We start from the raw sequence: 23198 nt of genomic DNA, 5'->3' as shown, positions 1-23198 counted from the left end.
CTGTAGTGTGTTATTACAATGGGATGGATGATGGGCTGATGAGCTGTTTCTTTGCTGCAGTCTGTTATGACAATGGGATGACGGATCGGCTGATGGACTGTCTCTATGCTGCAGTGTTTTATTACAATGGGATGGATGATGGGCTGATGCACTGTCTCTATGCTGTAGTGTGTTATTACAATGGGATGGACGGATGGGCTGATAGACTGTCTCTATGCTGTAGTGTGATATTACCATGGGATGGATGATGGGTTGATGGACTGGCTCTATGCTGTAGTGTGTTATTACAATGGGATGGATGATGGGCCGATGGACTGTCTCTATGCTGTAGTGTGATATTACCATGGGATGGATGATGGGCTGATGGACTGGCTCTATGCTGTAGTGAGTTATTACAATGGGATGGACAGATGGGCTGATGGACTGTCTCTGTGCTGTAGTGTGTTATTACAATGGGATGGATGAATGGGCTGATGGACTGCCTATGCTGCAGTGTGTTATTACAATGGGCTGGACGGATGGGCTGATGGACTGTCTCTATGCTGTAGTGTCTTATTACTATGGGATGGACAGATGGGCTGATTGACTGTCTCTATGCTGTAGTGTGTGTTATTACAATGGGATGGATGATGGTCCGATGGACTGTCCCTGTGCTGTAGTGTCTTATTATAATGGGATTGATGGGCCGATGGACTGTCTGTCTCTATGCTGTAGTGTGCTATTATAATGGGATGGATGACGATTTGATTGACTGGCTCTATGCTGTAGTGTGTTATTACAATGGGATGGATGATGGGCTGATGGACTGGCTCTATGCTGTAGTGAGTTATTACAATGGGATGGACAGATGAGCTGATGGACAGTCTCTGTGCTGTAGTGTGTTATTACAATGGGATGGATGAATGGGCTGATGTACTGTCTATGCTGTAGTGTGTTATCACAATGGGATGGATAGATGGGCTGATGGACTGTCTCAATGCTGTAGTGTCTTATTACTATGGGATGGACAGATGGGCTGATTGACTGTCTCTAAGCTGTAGTGTGTGTTATTACAATGGGATGGATGATGGTCCGATGGACTGTCCCTGTGCTGTAGTGTCTTATTATAATGGGATTGATGGGCCGATGGACTGTCTGTCTCTACGCTGTAGTGTGCTATTATAATGGGACGATGGGCTGATGGACTGGCTCTATGCTGTAGAGAGTTATTACAATGGGATGGACAGATGGGCTGATGGACTGTCTCTGTGCTGTAGTGTGTTATTACAATGGGATGGATGAATGGGCTGATGGACTGTCTATGCTGTAGTGTGTTATCACAATGGGATGGATGTTGGGCTGATGGATTGTCTCTCTGCTGTAGTGTGTTATTACACTGGGATGGATGGGCTGATGTACTCTATGCTGTAGTTTATTATTACAATGGGATGGATGATGGGCCAATGGACTGTCTCTATGCTGTAGTGTGTTATTACAATGGGATGGATGATAGGCTGATGGACTGTCTATGCTGTAGTATGTTATTACAATGGGAAGAAAGGGCTGATGGACTGTCTCTATGCTATAGTGTGTTATGAGAATGGGATGTACGGATGGGCTGATGGACTGTCTCTATGCTGTAGTGTGTTATGACATTGGGATGGACGGATGGGCTGATGGACTGTCTCTATGCTGTAGTGTGTTATTACAATGGGATGGATGATGGGCCAATGGACTGTCTCTATGCTGTAGTGTGTTATTACAATGGGATGGATGATAGGCTGATGGACTGTCTATGCTGTAGTATGTTATTACAATGGGAAGAAAGGGCTGATGGACTGTCTCTATGCTATAGTGTGTTATGAGAATGGGATGTACGGATGGGCTGATGGACTGTCTCTATGCTGTAGTGTGTTATGACATTGGGATGGACGGATGGGCTGATGGACTGTTTCTATGCTGTAGTGTGTTATTACAATGGGATGGATGATGGGCCAATGGACTGTCTCTATGCTGTAGTGTGTTATTACAATGGGATGGATGATAGGCTGATGGACTGTCTCTATGCTGTAGTGTGTTATTACAATGGGATGGATGATGGGCTGATGGGCTGTTTCTTTGCAGCAGTCTGTTATTACAATGGGATGGACAGATGGGCTGATGGACTGTCTCTATGCTGTAGTATGTTATTACAATGGGAAGGACAGATGGGCTGATGGACTGTCTCTGTGCTGTTGTGTGTCATTACAATGGGATGGATGGATGGGCTGATGGACTGTCTATGCTGTAGTATGTTATTACAATGGGATGGATGATGGGCTGATGGACTGTGTCTATGCTGTAGTGTGTTATTACAATGGGATGGATGGGCTGATGGACTGTCTCTATGCTGTAGTGATTACAATGGGATGGATGATGGGCTGATGGACTGGCTCTATGCTGTAGTGAGTTATTACAATGGGATGGACAGATGGGCTGATGGACTGTCTCTGTGCTGTAGTGTGTTATTACAATGGGATGGATGAATGGGCTGATGGACTGCCTATGCTGTAGTGTGTTATTACAATGGGATGGACAGATGGGCTGATGGACTGTCTATATGCTGCAGTGTGTTATTACAATGGGCTGGACGGATGGGCTGATGGACTGTCTCTATGCTGTAGTGTCTTATTACTATGGGATGGACAGATGGGCTGATTGACTGTCTCTATGCTGTAGTGTGTGTTATTACAATGGGATGGATGATGGTCCGATGGACTGTCCCTGTGCTGTAGTGTCTTATTATAATGGGATTGATGGGCCGATGGACTGTCTGTCTCTATGCTGTAGTGTGCTATTATAATGGGATGGATGACGATTTGATTGACTGGCTCTATGCTGTAGTGTGTTATTACAATGGGATGGATGATGGGCTGATGGACTGGCTCTATGCTGTAGTGAGTTATTACAATGGGATGGACAGATGAGCTGATGGACAGTCTCTGTGCTGTAGTGTGTTATTACAATGGGATGGATGAATGGGCTGATGGACTGTCTATGCTGTAGTGTGTTATCACAATGGGATGGATAGATGGGCTGATGGACTGTCTCAATGCTGTAGTGTCTTATTACTATGGGATGGACAGATGGGCTGATTGACTGTCTCTAAGCTGTAGTGTGTGTTATTACAATGGGATGGATGATGGTCCGATGGACTGTCCCTGTGCTGTAGTGTCTTATTATAATGGGATTGATGGGCCGATGGACTGTCTGTCTCTACGCTGTAGTGTGCTATTATAATGGGACGATGGGCTGATGGACTGGCTCTATGCTGTAGAGAGTTATTACAATGGGATGGACAGATGGGCTGATGGACTGTCTCTGTGCTGTAGTGTGTTATTACAATGGGATGGATGAATGGGCTGATGGACTGTCTATGCTGTAGTGTGTTATCACAATGGGATGGATGTTGGGCTGATGGATTGTCTCTCTGCTGTAGTGTGTTATTACACTGGGATGGATGGGCTGATGTACTCTATGCTGTAGTTTATTATTACAATGGGATGCACAGATGGGATGATAGACTGTCTCTATGCTGTAGTGTGTTATTACAATGGGATGGACAGATGGGCTGATGGACTGTCTCTGTGCTGTAGTGTGTTATTACAATGGGATGGACAGATGGGCTGATTGACTGTCTCTCTGCTGTAGTGTGTTATTACAATGGTATGAATGGGCTGATGGACTGTCTATGAGTAGTATGTTATTACAATGGGAAGAAAGAACTGATGGACTGTCCCTAAGCTGTAGTGTGTTATTACAATGGGGTGGATGATGGGTTGATGGACTGCCTCTATCCTGTAGTGTGTTATGACAATGGGATGGACGGATGGGCTGATGGACTATCTCTATGCTGTAGTGTGTTATTACAATGGGGTGGATGATGGGTTGATGGACTGTCTCTATGCTGTAGTGTGTTATGACATTGGGATGGACGGATGGGCTGATGGACTGTCTCTATGCTGTAGTGTGTTATTGCAATGGGATGGATGATGGGCTGATGGACTGTCTCTATGCTGTAGTGTGTTATTACAATGGGATGGATGATGGGCTGATGAGCTGTTTCTTTGCTGCAGTCTGTTATGACAATGGGATGACGGATGGGCTGATGGACTGTCTCTATGCTGCAGTGTTTTATTACAAAGGGATGGATGATGGGCTGATGGACTGTCTCTATGCTGTACTGTGTTTTTACAATGGGATGGACGGATGGGCTGATAGACTGTCTCTATGCTGTAGTGTGATATTACCATGGGATGGATGATGGGTTGATGGACTGGCTCTATGCTGTAGTGTCTTATTACAATGGGATGGATGATGGGCCGATGGACTGTCTCTATGCTGTAGTGTGATATTACCATGGGATGGATGATGGGTTGATGGACTGGCTCTATGCTGTAGTGTGTTATTACAATGGGATGGATGATGGGCCGATGGACTGTCTCTATGCTGTAGTGTGTTATTACAATGGGATGGATGATGGGCTGATGGCCTGTCTCCATGCTGTAGTGTGTTATTACAATGGGATGGATGATGGGCCGATGGACTATCTCTTTGCTGTAGTTTCTTATTACAATGGGATGGACAGATGGGCTGATTGACTGTCTCTATGCTGCAGTGTGTTATTACAATGGGATGGATGATGGGCTGATGGACTGTCTCTATGCTGTAGTGTGTTATTACAATGGGATGGACGGATGGGCTGATAGACTGTCTCTATGCTGTAGTGTGATATTACCATGGGATGGATGATGGGTTGATGGACTGGCTCTATGCTGTAGTGTGTTATTACAATGGGATGGATGATGGGCCGATGGACTGTCTCTATGCTGTAGTGTGATATTACCATGGGATGGATGATGATTTGATGGACTGGCTCTATGCTGTAGTGTGTTATTACAATGGGATGGATGATGGGCCGATGGACTGTCTCTATGCTGTAGTGTGTTATTACAATGGGATGGATGATGGGCTGATGGCCTGTCTCCATGCTGTAGTGTGTTATTACAATGGGATGGATGATGGGCCGATGGACTATCTCTTTGCTGTAGTTTCTTATTACAATGGGATGGACAGATGGGCTGATTGACTGTCTCTATGCTGCAGTGTGTTATTACAATGGGATGGATGATGGGCTGATGGGCTGTTTCTTTGCAGCAGTCTGTTATTACAATGGGATGGACAGATGGGCTGATGGACTGTCTCTATGCTGTAGTGTGTTATGACATTGGGATGGACGGATGGGCTGATGGACTGTCTCTATGCTGTAGTGTGTTATTACAATGGGATGGATGATGGGCCAATGGACTGTCTCTATGCTGTAGTGTGTTATTACAATGGGATGGATGATAGGCTGATGGACTGTCTCTATGCTGTAGTGTGTTATTACAATGGGATGGATGATGGGCCAATGGACTGTCTCTATGCTGTAGTGTGTTATTACAATGGGATGGATGATAGGCTGATGGACTGTCTCTATGCTGTAGTGTGTTATTACAATGGGATGGATGATGGGCTGATGGGCTGTTTCTTTGCAGCAGTCTGTTATTACAATGGGATGGACAGATGGGCTGATGGACTCTCTCTATGCTGTAGTATGTTATTACAATGGGAAGGAAAGATGGGCTGATGGACTGTCTCTGTGCTGTTGTGTGTCATTACAATGGGATGGATGGATGGGCTGATGGACTGTCTATGCTGTAGTATGTTATTACAATGGGATGGATGATGGGCTGATGGACTGTGTCTATGCTGTAGTGTGTTATTACAATGGGATGGATGGGCTGATGGACTGTCTCTATGCTGTAGTGATTACAATGGGATGGATGATGGGCTGATGGACTGGCTCTATGCTGTAGTGAGTTATTACAATGGGATGGACAGATGGGCTGATGGACTGTCTCTGTGCTGTAGTGTGTTATTACAATGGGATGGATGAATGGGCTGATGGACTGTCTATGCTGTAGTGTGTTATTACAATGGGATGGATGATGGGCTGATGGACTGTCTCTATGCTGTAGTGTGTTATTACAATGGGATGGACGGATGGGCTGATAGACTGTCTCTATGCTGTAGTGTGATATTACCATGGGATGGATGATGGGTTGATGGACTGGCTCTATGCTGTAGTGTGTTATTACAATGGGATGGATGATGGGCCGATGGACTGTCTCTATGCTGTAGTGTGTTATTACAATGGGATGGATGATGGGCTGATGGCCTGTCTCCATGCTGTAGTGTGTTATTACAATGGGATGGACAGATGGGCTGATGGACTGTCTCTATGCTGTAGTGTGTTATTACAATGGGATGGATGATGGGCTGATGGCCTGTCTCCATGCTGTAGTGTGTTATTACAATGGGATGGATGATGGGCCGATGGACTATCTCTTTGCTGTAGTTTCTTATTACAATGGGATGGACAGATGGGCTGATTGACTGTCTCTATGCTGCAGTGTGTTATTACAATGGGATGGATGATGGGCTGATGGACTGTCTCTATGCTGTAGTGTGTTATTACAATGGGATGGACGGATGGGCTGATCGACTGTCTCTATGCTGTAGTGTGATATTACCATGGGATGGATGATGGGTTGATGGACTGGCTCTATGCTGTAGTGTGTTATTACAATGGGATGGATGATGGGCCGATGGACTGTCTCTATGCTGTAGTGTGATATTACCATGGGATGGATGATGATTTGATGGACTGGCTCTATGCTGTAGTGTGTTATTACAATGGGATGGATGATGGGCCGATGGACTGTCTCTATGCTGTAGTGTGTTATTACAATGGGATGGATGATGGGCTGATGGCCTGTCTCCATGCTGTAGTGTGTTATTACAATGGGATGGACAGATGGGCTGATGGACTGTCTCTATGCTGTAGTGTGTTATTACAATGGGATGGATGATGGGCTGATGGCCTGTCTCCATGCTGTAGTTTGTTATTACAATGGGATGGATGATGGGCCGATGGACTATCTCTTTGCTGTAGTTTCTTATTACAATGGGATGGACAGATGGGCTGATTGACTGTCTCTATGCTGCAGTGTGTTATTACAATGGGATGGATGATGGGCTGATGGACTGTCTCTATGCTGTAGTGTGTTATTACAATGGGATGGACGGATGGGCTGATAGACTGTCTCTATGCTGTAGTGTGATATTACCATGGGATGGATGATGGGTTGATGGACTGGCTCTATGCTGTAGTGTGTTATTACAATGGGATGGATGATGGGCCGATGGACTGTCTCTATGCTGTAGTGTGATATTACCATGGGATGGATGATGATTTGATGGACTGGCTCTATGCTGTAGTGTGTTATTACAATGGGATGGATGATGGGCCGATGGACTGTCTCTATGCTGTAGTGTGTTATTACAATGGGATGGATGATGGGCTGATGGCCTGTCTCCATGCTGTAGTGTGTTATTACAATGGGATGGATGATGGGCCGATGGACTATCTCTTTGCTGTAGTTTCTTATTACAATGGGATGGACAGATGGGCTGATTGACTGTCTCTATGCTGCAGTGTGTTATTACAATGGGATGGATGATGGGCTGATGGGCTGTTTCTTTGCAGCAGTCTGTTATTACAATGGGATGGACAGATGGGCTGATGGACTGTCTCTATGCTGTAGTGTGTTATGACATTGGGATGGACGGATGGGCTGATGGACTGTCTCTATGCTGTAGTGTGTTATTACAATGGGATGGATGATGGGCCAATGGACTGTCTCTATGCTGTAGTGTGTTATGACATTGGGATGGACGGATGGGCTGATGGACTGTCTCTATGCTGTAGTGTGTTATTACAATAGGATGGATGATAGGCTGATGGACTGTCTCTATGCTGTAGTGTGTTATTACAATGGGATGGATGATGGGCTGATGGGCTGTTTCTTTGCAGCAGTCTGTTATTACAATGGGATGGACAGATGGGCTGATGGACTCTCTCTATGCTGTAGTATGTTATTACAATGGGAAGGACAGATGGGCTGATGGACTGTCTCTGTGCTGTAGTGTGTTATTACAATGGGATGGATGATAGGCTGATGGACTGTCTCTATGCTGTAGTGTGTTATTACAATGGGATGGATGATGGGCCAATGGACTGTCTCTATGCTGTAGTGTGTTATTACAATGGGATGGATGATAGGCTGATGGACTGTCTCTATGCTGTAGTGTGTTATTACAATGGGATGGATGATGGGCTGATGGGCTGTTTCTTTGCAGCAGTCTGTTATTACAATGGGATGGACAGATGGGCTGATGGACTCTCTCTATGCTGTAGTATGTTATTACAATGGGAAGGACAGATGGGCTGATGGACTGTCTCTGTGCTGTTGTGTGTCATTACAATGGGATGGATGGATGGGCTGATGGACTGTCTATGCTGTAGTATGTTATTACAATGGGATGGATGATGGGCTGATGGACTGTGTCTATGCTGTAGTGTGTTATTACAATGGGATGGATGGGCTGATGGACTGTCTCTATGCTGTAGTGATTACAATGGGATGGATGATGGGCTGATGGACTGGCTCTATGCTGTAGTGAGTTATTACAATGGGATGGACAGATGGGCTGATGGACTGTCTCTGTGCTGTAGTGTGTTATTACAATGGGATGGATGAATGGGCTGATGGACTGTCTATGCTGTAGTGTGTTATTACAATGGGATGGACAGATGGGCTGATGGACTGTCTATATGCTGCAGTGTGTTATTACAATGGGCTGGACGGATGGGCTGATGGACTGTCTCTATGCTGTAGTGTCTTATTACTATGGGATGGACAGATGGGCTGATTGACTGTCTCTATGCTGTAGTGTGTGTTATTACAATGGGATGGATGATGGTCCGATGGACTGTCCCTGTGCTGTAGTGTCTTATTATAATGGGATTGATGGGCCGACGGACTGTCTGTCTCTATGCTGTAGTGTGCTATTATAATGGGATGGACTGTCTCTATGCTGTAGTGATTACAATGGGATGGATGATGGGCTGATGGACTGGCTCTATGCTGTAGTGAGTTATTACAATGGGATGGACAGATGAGCTGATGGACAGTCTCTGTGCTGTAGTGTGTTATTACAATGGGATGGATGAATGGGCTGATGGACTGTCTATGCTGTAGTGTGTTATCACAATGGGATGGATAGATGGGCTGATGGACTGTCTCAATGCTGTAGTGTCTTATTACTAGGGATGGACAGATGGGCTGATTGACTGTCTCTAACCTGTAGTGTGTGTTATTACAATGGGATGGATGATGGTCCGATGGACTGTCCCTGTGCTGTAGTGTCTTATTATAATGGGATTGATGGGCCGATGGACTGTCTGTCTCTACGCTGTAGTGTGCTATTATAATGGGACAATGGGCTGATGGACTGGCTCTATGCTGTAGAGAGTTATTACAATGGGATGGACAGATGGGCTGATGGACTGTCTCTGTGCTGTAGTGTGTTATTACAATGGGATGGATGAATGGGCTGATGGACTGTCTATACTGGAGTGTGTTATCACAATGGGATGGATGTTGGGCTGATGGATTGTCTCTCTGCTGTAGTGTGTTATTACACTGGGATGGATGGGCTGATGTACTCTATGCTGTAGTTTATTATTACAATGGGATGCACAGATGGGATGATAGACTGTCTCTATGCTGAAGTGTGTTATTACAATGGGATGGACAGATGGGCTGATGGACTGTCTCTGTGCTGTAGTGTGTTATTACAATGGGATGGACAGATGGGCTGATTGACTGTCTCTCTGCTGTAGTGTGTTATTACAATGGTATGAATGGGCTGATGGACTGTCTATGAGTAGTATGTTATTACAATGGGAAGAAAGAACTGATGGACTGTCTCTAAGCTGTAGTGTGTTATTACAATGGGGTGGATGATGGGTTGATGGACTGCCTCTATGCTGTAGTGTGTTATGACAATGGGATGGACGGATGGGCTGATGGACTGTCTCTATGCTGTAGTGTGTTATTACAATGGGGTGGATGATGGGTTGATGGACTGTCTCTATGCTGTAGTGTGTTATGACATTGGGATGGACGGATGGGCTGATGGACTGTCTCTATGCTGTAGTGTGTTATTGCAATGGGATGGATGATGGGCTGATGGACTGTCTCTATGCTGTAGTGTGTTATTACAATGGGATGGATGATGGGCTGATGAGCTGTTTCTTTGCTGCAGTCTGTTATGACAATGGGATGACGGATGGGCTGATGGACTGTCTCTATGCTGCAGTGTTTTATTACAAAGGGATGGATGATGGGCTGATGGACTGTCTCTATGCTGTAGTGTGTTATTACAATGGGATGGACGGATGGGCTGATAGACTGTCTCTATGCTGTAGTGTGATATTACCATGGGATGGATGATGGGTTGATGGACTGGCTCTATGCTGTAGTGTGTTATTACAATGGGATGGATGATGGGCCGATGGACTGTCTCTATGCTGTAGTGTGATATTACCATGGGATGGATGATGGGTTGATGGACTGGCTCTATGCTGTAGTGTGTTATTACAATGGGATGGATGATGGGCCGATGGACTGTCTCTATGCTGTAGTGTGTTATTACAATGGGATGGATGATGGGCTGATGGCCTGTCTCCATGCTGTAGTGTGTTATTACAATGGGATGGATGATGGGCCGATGGACTATCTCTTTGCTGTAGTTTCTTATTACAATGGGATGGACAGATGGGCCGATTGACTGTCTCTATGCTGTAGTGTGTTATTACAATGGGATGGATGATGGGCTGATGGACTGTCTCTATGCTATAGTGTGTTATGAGAATGGGATGGACGGATGGGCTGATGGACTGTCTCTATGCTGTAGTGTGTTATTACAATGGGATGGATGATGGGCCAATGGACTGTCTCTATGCTGTAGTGTGTTATTACAATGGGATGGATGATAGGCTGATGGACTGTCTCTATGCTGTAGTGTGTTATTACAATGGGATGGATGATGGGCTGATGGGCTGTTTCTTTGCAGCAGTCTGTTATTACAATGGGAAGGACAGATGGGCTGATGGACTGTCTCTGTGCTGTTGTGTGTCATTACAATGGGATGGATGGATGGGCTGATGGACTGTCTATGCTGTAGTATGTTATTACAATGGGATGGATGATGGGCTGATGGACTGTGTCTATGCTGTAGTGTGTTATTACAATGGGATGGATGGGCTGATGGACTGTCTCTATGCTGTAGTGATTACAATGGGATGGATGATGGGCTGATGGACTGGCTCTATGCTGTAGTGAGTTATTACAATGGGATGGACAGATGGGCTGATGGACTGTCTCTGTGCTGTAGTGTGTTATTACAATGGGATGGATGAATGGGCTGATGGACTGTCTATGCTGTAGTGTGTTATTACAATGGGATGGATGATGGGCTGATGGACTGTCTATGCTGTAGTGTGTTATTACAATGGGATGGACAGATGGGCTGATGGACTGTCTATATGCTGCAGTGTGTTATTACAATGGGCTGGACGGATGGGCTGATGGACTGTCTCTATGCTGTAGTGTCTTATTACTATGGGATGGACAGATGGGCTGATTGACTGTCTCAATGCTGTAGTGTGTGTTATTACAATGGGATGGATGATGGTCCGATGGACTGTCCCTGTGCTGTAGTGTCTTATTATAATGGGATTGATGGGCCGATGGACTGTCTGTCTCTATGCTGTAGTGTGCTATTATAATGGGATGGACTGTCTCTATGCTGTAGTGATTACAATGGGATGGATGATGGGCTGATGGACTGGCTCTATGCTGTAGTGAGTTATTACAATGGGATGGACAGATGAGCTGATGGACAGTCTCTGTGCTGTAGTGTGTTATTACAATGGGATGGATGAATGGGCTGATGGACTGTCTATGCTGTAGTGTGTTATCACAATGGGATGGATAGATGGGCTGATGGACTGTCTCTATGCTGTAGTGTGTTATTACAATGGGATGGATAGATGGGCAGATGGATTGTCTCTATGCTGTAGTGTGTTATTATAATGGGATGGATGATGGGCTGATGAACTGTCTCTATGCTGTAGTGAGTTATTACAATGGAATGGACAGATGGGCTGACGGACTGTCCCTATACTGTAGTGTGTTCTTACAATGGGATGGACAGATGGGTTGATGGACTGTCTCTATGCTGTAGTGCGTTATTACAATGGGGTGGACGGATGGGCTGATAGACTGTCTCTATGCTGTAGTGTGTTATTACAATGGGATGGATGATGGGCTGATGGACTGTCTCTATGCTGTAGTGTGTTATTACAATGGGATGGATGGGCTGATGGACTGTCTCTATGCTGTAGTGATTATAATGGGATGGATGATGGGCTGATGGACTGGCTCTATGCTGTAGTGTGTTATTACAATGGGATGGACAGATGGCCTGATGGACTGTCTCTGTGCTGTAGTGTGTTATTACAATGGGATGGATGAATGGGCTGATGGACTGTCTATGCTGTAGTGTGTTATTACAATGGGATGGACAGATGGGCTGATGGACTGTCTATATGCTGCAGTGTGTTAGTACAATGGGATGGATGATGGGCTGATGGAATGACTCTATGCCGTAGTGTGTTATTACAATGGGCTGGACCGATGGGCTGAGGACTGTCTATATGCTGCAGTGTGTTATTACAATGGGATGGACAGATGGGCTGATGGGCTGTTTCTTTGCTGCAGTCTGTTATTACAATGGGATGGACAGATGGGCTGATGGACTGCCCCTATGCTGCAGTGTGTTATTACAATGGGATGGATGATGGGCTGATGGATTGTCTCTATACTTTAGTGAGTTATTACAATGGGATGGATGATGGGCCGATGGACTGTCTCTGTGCTGTTGTGTGTTATTACAATGGGATGGATGTTTGGGCTGATGGACTGTCTCTATGCTGTAGTATGTTATTACAATGGGAAGGACAGATGGGCTGATGGACTGTCTCTATGCTGTAGTGTGTTATTACAATGGGATGAAAGGATGGGCTGATAGACTGTCTCTATGATGTAGTGTGATATTACAATGGGATGGATGATGGGCTGATGGACTGTCACTATGCTGTAGTGTGTTATTACAATGGGATGGATGATGGGCTGATGGATTGTCTCTATACTGTAGTGTGTTATTACAATGGGATGGATGATGGGCCGATGGACTGTCTCTGTGCTGTTGTGTGTTATTACAATGGGATGGATGTTTGGGCTGATGGACTGTCTCTATGCTGTAGTATGTTATTACAATGGGAAGGACAGATGGGCTGATGGACTGTCTCTATGCTGTAGTGTGTTATTACAATGGGATGAAAGGTTGGGCTGATAGACTGTCTCTATGATGTAGTGTGATATTACAATGGGATGGATGATGGGCTGATGGACTGTCACTATGCTGTAGTGTGTTATTACAATGGGATGGATGATAGGCTGATGGACTGTCTCTATGCTGTTGTGTTTTATTACAATGGGAAGGACAGATGGGCTGATTGACTGACTCTATGCTGTCGTGTGTTATCACAATGGGATGGATGATGGGCTGATGGACTGTCTCCATTCTGTAGTGTGTTATTACAATGGGATGGACGGATGGGCTGATAGACTGCCTCTATGCTGTAGTGCGATATTACAATGGGATGGATGATGGGTTGATGGACTGTCTCTGTGCTGTAGTGCGTTATTACAATGGGATGGATGAATGGGCTGATGGACTGTCTATGCTGTAGTGTGTTATTACAATGGGATGGATGTTGGGCTGATGGATTGTCTCTATGCTGTAGTGTGTTTTTACACTGGGATGGATGATGGGCCGATGGACTGTCTCTATGCTGTAGTGTGTTACAATTGGGAGGGATGGGCTGATGTACTCTCTCTACGCTGTAGTTTATTATTACAATGGGATGGACAGATGGGCTGATGGACTGTCTCTGTGCTGTAGTGAGTTATTACAATGGGATAGATGGATGGGCTGATGGATTGTCTCTATGCTGTAGTGTGTTATTACAATGGGATGGACAGATGGGCTGACGGACTGTCCCTATACTGTAGTGTGTTATTACAATGGGGTGGACGGATGGGCTGATAGACTGTCTCTATGCTGTAGTGTGTTATTACAATGCGATGGATGATGGGCTGATGGACTGTCTCTATGCTGTAGTGATTGCATTGGGATGGATAATGCGCTGATGGACTGGCTCTATGCTGTAGTGTGTTATTACAATGGGATGGACAGATGGGCTGATGGACTGTCTCTGTGCTGTTGTGTGTTATTACAATGGGATGGACAGATGGGCTGATGGACTGTCTATATGCTGCAGTGTGTTATTACAATGGTCTGGACGGATGGGCTGATGGACTGTCTCTATGCTGTAGTGTCTTATTACTATGGGATGGACAGATGGGCTGATTGACTGTCTCTGTGCTGTAGTGTGTTATTACAATGGGATGGATGATGGTCCGATGGACTGTCTCTGTGCTGTAGTGTCTTATTACAATGGGATTGACAGATGGGCTGATTGACTGTCTCTATGCTGCAGTGTGTTATTACAATGGGATGGATGATGGGTTGATGGACTGTCTCTATGCTATAGTGCGTTATTACAATGGGATGGATGATGGGCTGATGCACTGTCTGTGCTGTAGTATGTTATTACAATGGGAAGAAAGGGCTGATGGACTGTCTCTATGCTATAGTGTGTTATGAGAATGGGATGGACGGATGGGCTGATGAACTGTCTGTGCTGTAGTATGTTATTACAATGGGAAGAAAGGGCTGATGGACTGTCTCTATGCTATAGTGTGTTATGAGAATGGGATGGACGGATGGGCTGATGGACTGTCTCTATGCTGTAGTGTGTTATGACATTGGGATGGACGGATGGGCTGATGGACTGTCTCTATGCTGTAGTGTGTTATTACAATGGTATGAAAGGATGGGCTGATAGACTGTCTCTATGATGTAGTGTGATATTACAATGGGATGGATGATGGGCTGATGGACTGTCACTATGCTGTAGTGTGTTATTACAATGGGATAGATGATGGGCTGATGGATTGTCTCTATACTGTAGTGTGTTATTACAATGGGATGGATGATGGGCCGATGGACTGTCTCTGTGCTGTTGTGTGTTATTACAATGGGATGGATGTTTGGGCTGATGGACTGTCTCTATGCTGTAGTATGTTATTACAATGGGAAGGACAGATGGGCTGATGGACTGTCTCTATGCTGTAGTGTGTTATTACAATGGGATGAAAGGTTGGGCTGATTGACTGTCTCTGTGCTGTAGTGTGTTATTACAATGGGATGGATGATGGTCCGATGGACTGCCTCTATGCTGTAGTGCGATATTACAATGGGATGGATGATGGGTTGATGGACTGTCTCTGTGCTGTAGTGCGTTATTACAATGGGATGGATGAATGGGCTGATGGACTGTCTATGCTGTAGTGTGTTATTACAATGGGATGGATGTTGGGCTGATGGATTGTCTCTATGCTGTAGTGTGTTTTTACACTGGGATGGATGATGGGCCGATGGACTGTCTCTATGCTGTAGTGTGTTACAATTGGGAGGGATGGGCTGATGTACTCTCTCTACGCTGTAGTTTATTATTACAATGGGATGCACAGATGGGATGATAGACTGTCTCTATGCTGCAGTGTGTTATTACAATGGGATGGACAGATGGGCTGATGGACTGTCTCTGTGCTGTAGTGAGTTATTACAATGGGATAGATGGATGGGCTGATGGATTGTCTCTATGCTGTAGTGTGTTATTACAATGGGATGGACAGATGGGCTGACGGACTGTCCCTATACTGTAGTGTGTTATTACAATGGTGTGGACGGATGGGCTGATAGACTGTCTCTATGCTGTAGTGTGTTATTACAATGCGATGGATGATGGGCTGATGGACTGTCTCTATGCTGTAGTGATTGCATTGGGATGGATAATGCGCTGATGGACTGGCTCTATGCTGTAGCGTGTTATTACAATGGGATGGACAGATGGGCTGATGGACTGTCTCTATGCTGTTGTGTGTTATTACAATGGGATGGACAGATGGGCTGATGGACTGTCTATATGCTGCAGTGTGTTATTACAATGGTCTGGACGGATGGGCTGATGGACTGTCTCTATGCTGTAGTGTCTTATTACTATGGGATGGACAGATGGGCTGATTGACTGTCTCTGTGCTGTAGTGTGTTATTACAATGGGATGGATGATGGTCCGATGGACTGTCTCTGTGCTGTAGTGTCTTATTACAATGGGATGGACAGATGGGCTGATTGACTGTCTCTATGCTGCAGTGTGTTATTACAATGGGATGGATGATGGGTTGATGGACTGTCTCTATGCTATAGTGCGTTATTACAATGGGATGGATGATGGGCTGATGCACTGTCTGTGCTGTAGTATGTTATTACAATGGGAAGAAAGGGCTGATGGACTGTCTCTATGCTATAGTGTGTTATGAGAATGGGATGGACGGATGGGCTGATGCACTGTCTGTGCTGTAGTATGTTATTACAATGGGAAGAAAGGGCTGATGGACTGTCTCTATGCTATAGTGTGTTATGAGAATGGGATGGACGGATGGGCTGATGGACTGTCTCTATGCTGTAGTGTGTTATGACATTGGGATGGACGGATGGGCTGATGGACTGTCTCTATGCTGTAGTGTGTTATTACAATGGGATGGATGATGGGCCGATGGACTGTCTCTATGCTGTAGTGTGTTATGACATTGGGATGGACGGATAGGCTGATGGACTGTCTCTATGCTGTAGTGTGTTATTACAATGGGATGGATGATGGGCCGATGGACTGTCTCTATGCTGTAGTGTGTTATTACAATGGGATGGATGATGGGCTGATGGACTGTCTCTATGCTGTAGTGTGTTATTACAATGGGATGGATGATGGGCTGATGGGCTGTTTCTTAGCTGCAGTCTGTTATTACAATGGGATGGACAGATGGGCTGATGGACTGTCTCTATGCTGTAGTATGTTATTACAATGGGAAGGACAGATGGGCTGATGGACTGTCTCTGTGCTGTTGTGTGTCATTACAATGGGATGGATGGATGGGCTGATGGACTGACTATGCTGTAGTATGTTATTACAATGGGATGGATGATGGGCTGATGGACTGTGTCTATGCTGTAGTGATTACAATGGGATGGATGATGGGCTGATAGACTGTCTCTATGCTGTAGTGAGTTATTACAATGGGATGGACAGATGGGCTGATGGACTGTCTCTGTGCTGTAGTGTGTTATTACAATGGGATGGATGAATGGGCTGATGGACTGTCTATGCTGTAGTGTGTTATTACAATGGGATGGACAGATGGGCTGATGGACTGTCTATATGCTGCAGTGTGTTATTACAATGGGCTGGATGGATGGGCTGATGGACTGTCTCTATGCTGTAGTGTCTTATTACTATGGGATGGACAGATGGGCTGATTGACTGTCTCTATGCTGTAGTGTGTGTTATTACAATGGGATGGATGATGGTCCGATGGACTGTCCCTGTGCTGTAGTGTCTTATTATAATGGGATTGATGGGCCGATGGACTGTCTGTCTCTATGCTGTAGTGTGCTATTATAATGGGATGGACTGTCTCTATGCTGTAGTGATTACAATGGGATGGATGATGGGCTGATGGACTGGCTCTATGCTGTAGTGAGTTATTACAATGGGATGGACAGATGGGCTGATGGACAGTCTCTGTGCTGTAGTGTGTTATTACAATGGGATGCATGAATGGGCTGATGGACTGTCTATGCTGTAGTGTGTTATCACAATGGGATGGATAGATGGGCTGATGGACTGTCTCTATGTTGTAGTGTGTTATTACAATGGGATGGATAGATGGGCGGATGGATTGTCTCTATGCTGTAGTGTGTTATTACAATGTGATGGATGATGGGCTGATGAACTGTCTCTATGCTGTAGTGAGTTATTACAATGGAATGGACAGATGGGCTGACGGACTGTCCCTATACTGTAGTGTGTTCTTACAATGGGATGGACAGATGGGTTGATGGACTGTCTCTATGCTGTAGTGTGTTATTACAATGGGATGGATGATGGGCTGATGGACTGTCTCTATGCTGTAGTGTGTTATTACAATGGGATGGATGGGCTGATGGACTGTCTCTATGCTGTAGTGATTATAATGGGATGGATGATGGGCTGATGGACTGGCTCTATGCTGTAGTGTGTTATTACAATGGGATGGACAGATGGGCTGATGGACTGTCTCTGTGCTGTAGTGTGTTATTACAATGGGATGGATGAATGGGCTGATGGACTGTCTATGCTGTAGTGTGTTATTACAATGGGATGGATGATGGGCTGATGGACTGTATATATGCTGCAGTGTGTTAGTACAATGGGATGGATGTTTGGGCTGATGGACTGTCTCTATGCTGTAGTATGTTATTACAATGGGAAGGACAGATGGGCTGATGGACTGTCTCTATGCTGTAGTGTGTTATTACAATGGGATGAAAGGTTGGGCTGATAGACTGTCTCTATGATGTAGTGTGATATTACAATGGGATGGATGATGGGCTGATGGACTGTCACTATGCTGTAGTGTGTTATTACAATGGGATGGATGATAGGCTGATGGACTGTCTCTATGCTGTTGTGTGTTATTACAATGGGAAGGACAGATGGGCTGATTGACTGACTCTATGCTGTCGTGTGTTATCACAATGGGATGGATGATGGGCTGATGGACTGTCTCCATTCTGTAGTGTGTTATTACAATGGGATGGACGGATGGGCTGATAGACTGCCTCTATGCTGTAGTGCGATATTACAATGGGATGGATGATGGGTTGATGGACTGTCTCTGTGTTGTAGTGCGTTATTACAATGGGATGGATGAATGGGCTGATGGACTGTCTATGCTGTTGTGTGTTATTACAATGGGATGGATGTTGGGCTGATGGATTGTCTCTATGCTGTAGTGTGTTTTTACACTGGGATGGATGATGGGCCGATGGACTGTCTCTATGCTGTAGTGTGTTACAATTGGGAGGGATGGGCTGATGTACTCTCTCTACGCTGTAGTTTATTATTACAATGGGATGCACAGATGGGATGATAGACTGTCTCTATGCTGCAGTGTGTTATTACAATGGGATGGACAGATGGGCTGATGGACTGTCTCTGTGCTGTAGTGAGTTATTACAATGGGATAGATGGATGGGCTGATGGACTGTCTCTATGCTGTAGTGTGTTATTACAATGGGATGGACAGATGGGCTGACGGACTGTCCCTATACTGTAGTGATTGCATTGGGATGGATAATGCGCTGATGGACTGGCTCTATGCTGTAGTGTGTTATTACAATGGGATGGACAGATGGGCTGATGGACTGTCTCTGTGCTGTTGTGTGTTATTACAATGGGATGGACAGATGGGCTGATGGACTGTCTATATGCTGCAGTGTGTTATTACAATGGGCTGGACGGATGGGCTGATGTACTGTCTCTATGCTGTAGTGTCTTATTACTATGGGATGGACAGATGGGCTGATTGACTGTCTCTATGCTGTAGTGTGTGTTATTACAATGGGATGGATGATGGTCCGATGGACTGTCCCTGTGCTGTAGTGTCTTATTATAATTGGATTGATGGGCCGATGGACTGTCTGTCTCTATGCTGTAGTGTGCTATTATAATGGGATGGACTGTCTCTATGCTGTAGTGATTACAATGGGATGGATGATGGGCTGATGGACTGGCTCTATGCTGTAGTGAGTTATTACAATGGGATGGACAGATGAGCTGATGGACAGTCTCTGTGCTGTAGTGTGTTATTACAATGGGATGGATGAATGGGCTGATGGACTGTCTATGCTGTAGTGTGTTATCACAATGGGATGGATAGATGGGCTGATGGACTGTCTCAATGCTGTAGTGTCTTATTACTATGGGATGGACAGATGGGCTGATTGACTGTCTCTAAGCTGTAGTGTGTGTTATTACAATGGGATGGATGATGGTCCGATGGACTGTCCCTGTGCTGTAGTGTCTTATTATAATGGGATTGATGGGCCGATGGACTGTCTGTCTCTACGCTGTAGTGTGCTATTATAATGGGACGATGGGCTGATGGACTGGCTCTATGCTGTAGAGAGTTATTACAATGGGATGGACAGATGGGCTGATGGACTGTCTCTGTGCTGTAGTGTGTTATTACAATGGGATGGATGAATGGGCTGATGGACTGTCTATACTGTAGTGTGTTATCACAATGGGATGGATGTTGGGCTGATGGATTGTCTCTCTGCTGTAGTGTGTTATTACACTGGGATGGATGGGCTGATGTACTCTATGCTGTAGTTTATTATTACAATGGGATGCACAGATGGGATGATAGACTGTCTCTATGCTGTAGTGTGTTATTACAATGGGATGGACAGATGGGCTGATGGACTGTCTCTGTGCTGTAGTGTGTTATTACAATGGGATGGACAGATGGGCTGATTGACTGTCTCTCTGCTGTAGTGTGTTATTACAATGGTATGAATGGGCTGATGGACTGTCTATGAGTAGTATGTTATTACAATGGGAAGAAAGAACTGATGGACTGTCTCTAAGCTGTAGTGTGTTATTACAATGGGGTGGATGATGGGTTGATGGACTGCCTCTATGCTGTAGTGTGTTATGACAATGGGATGGACGGATGGGCTGATGGACTGTCTCTATGCTGTAGTGTGTTATTACAATGGGGTGGATGATGGGTTGATGGACTGTCTCTATGCTGTAGTGTGTTATGACATTGGGATGGACGGATGGGCTGATGGACTGTCTCTATGCTGTAGTGTCTTATTACTATGGGATGGACAGATGGGCTGATTGACTGTCTCTGTGCTGTAGTGTGTTATTACAATGGGATGGATGATGGTCCGATGGACTGTCTCTGTGCTGTAGTGTCTTATTACAATGGGATGGACAGATGGGCTGATTGACTGTCTCTATGCTGCAGTGTGTTATTACAATGGGATGGATGATGGGTTGATGGACTGTCTCTATGCTATAGTGCGTTATTACAATGGGATGGATGATGGGCTGATGCACTGTCTGTGCTGTAGTATGTTATTACAATGGGAAGAAAGGGCTGATGGACTGTCTCTATGCTATAGTGTGTTATGAGAATGGGATGGACGGATGGGCTGATGCACTGTCTGTGCTGTAGTATGTTATTACAATGGGAAGAAAGGGCTGATGGACTGTCTCTATGCTATAGTGTGTTATGAGAATGGGATGGACGGATGGGCTGATGGACTGTCTCTATGCTGTAGTGTGTTATGACATTGGGATGGACGGATGGGCTGATGGACTGTCTCTATGCTGTAGTGTGTTATTACAATGGGATGGATGATGGGCCGATGGACTGTCTCTATGCTGTAGTGTGTTATGACATTGGGATGGACGGATAGGCTGATGGACTGTCTCTATGCTGTAGTGTGTTATTACAATGGGATGGATGATGGGCCGATGGACTGTCTCTATGCTGTAGTGTGTTATTACAATGGGATGGATGATGGGCTGATGGACTGTCTCTATGCTGTAGTGTGTTATTACAATGGGATGGATGATGGGCTGATGGGCTGTTTCTTAGCTGCAGTCTGTTATTACAATGGGATGGACAGATGGGCTGATGGACTGTCTCTATGCTGTAGTATGTTATTACAATGGGAAGGACAGATGGGCTGATGGACTGTCTCTGTGCTGTTGTGTGTCATTACAATGGGATGGATGGATGGGCTGATGGACTGACTATGCTGTAGTATGTTATTACAATGGGATGGATGATGGGCTGATGGACTGTGTCTATGCTGTAGTGATTACAATGGGATGGATGATGGGCTGATAGACTGTCTCTATGCTGTAGTGAGTTATTACAATGGGATGGACAGATGGGCTGATGGACTGTCTCTGTGCTGTAGTGTGTTATTACAATGGGATGGATGAATGGGCTGATGGACTGTCTATGCTGTAGTGTGTTATTACAATGGGATGGACAGATGGGCTGATGGACTGTCTATATGCTGCAGTGTGTTATTACAATGGGCTGGATGGATGGGCTGATGGACTGTCTCTATGCTGTAGTGTCTTATTACTATGGGATGGACAGATGGGCTGATTGACTGTCTCTATGCTGTAGTGTGTGTTATTACAATGGGATGGATGATGGTCCGATGGACTGTCCCTGTGCTGTAGTGTCTTATTATAATGGGATTGATGGGCCGATGGACTGTCTGTCTCTATGCTGTAGTGTGCTATTATAATGGGATGGACTGTCTCTATGCTGTAGTGATTACAATGGGATGGATGATGGGCTGATGGACTGGCTCTATGCTGTAGTGAGTTATTACAATGGGATGGACAGATGGGCTGATGGACAGTCTCTGTGCTGTAGTGTGTTATTACAATGGGATGCATGAATGGGCTGATGGACTGTCTATGCTGTAGTGTGTTATCACAATGGGATGGATAGATGGGCTGATGGACTGTCTCTATGCTGTAGTGTGTTATTACAATGGGATGGATAGATGGGCGGATGGATTGTCTCTATGCTGTAGTGTGTTATTACAATGTGATGGATGATGGGCTGATGAACTGTCTCTATGCTGTAGTGAGTTATTACAATGGAATGGACAGATGGGCTGACGGACTGTCCCTATACTGTAGTGTGTTCTTACAATGGATGGACAGATGGGTTGATGGACTGTCTCTATGCTGTAGTGTGTTATTACAATGGGATGGATGATGGGCTGATGGACTGTCTCTATGCTGTAGTGTGTTATTACAATGGGATGGATGGGCTGATGGACTGTCTCTATGCTGTAGTGATTATAATGGGATGGATGATGGGCTGATGGACTGGCTCTATGCTGTAGTGTGTTATTACAATGGGATGGACAGATGGGCTGATGGACTGTCTCTGTGCTGTAGTGTGTTATTACAATGGGATGGATGAATGGGCTGATGGACTGTCTATGCTGTAGTGTGTTATTACAATGGGATGGATGATGGGCTGATGGACTGTATATATGCTGCAGTGTGTTAGTACAATGGGATGGATGTTTGGGCTGATGG

Source organism: Hypanus sabinus, chromosome 10, assembly GCF_030144855.1.
Source record: "Hypanus sabinus isolate sHypSab1 chromosome 10, sHypSab1.hap1, whole genome shotgun sequence".
Lineage (NCBI taxonomy): Eukaryota > Metazoa > Chordata > Chondrichthyes > Myliobatiformes > Dasyatidae > Hypanus > Hypanus sabinus.
Note: the sequence above shows the minus strand (reverse complement) of the source record.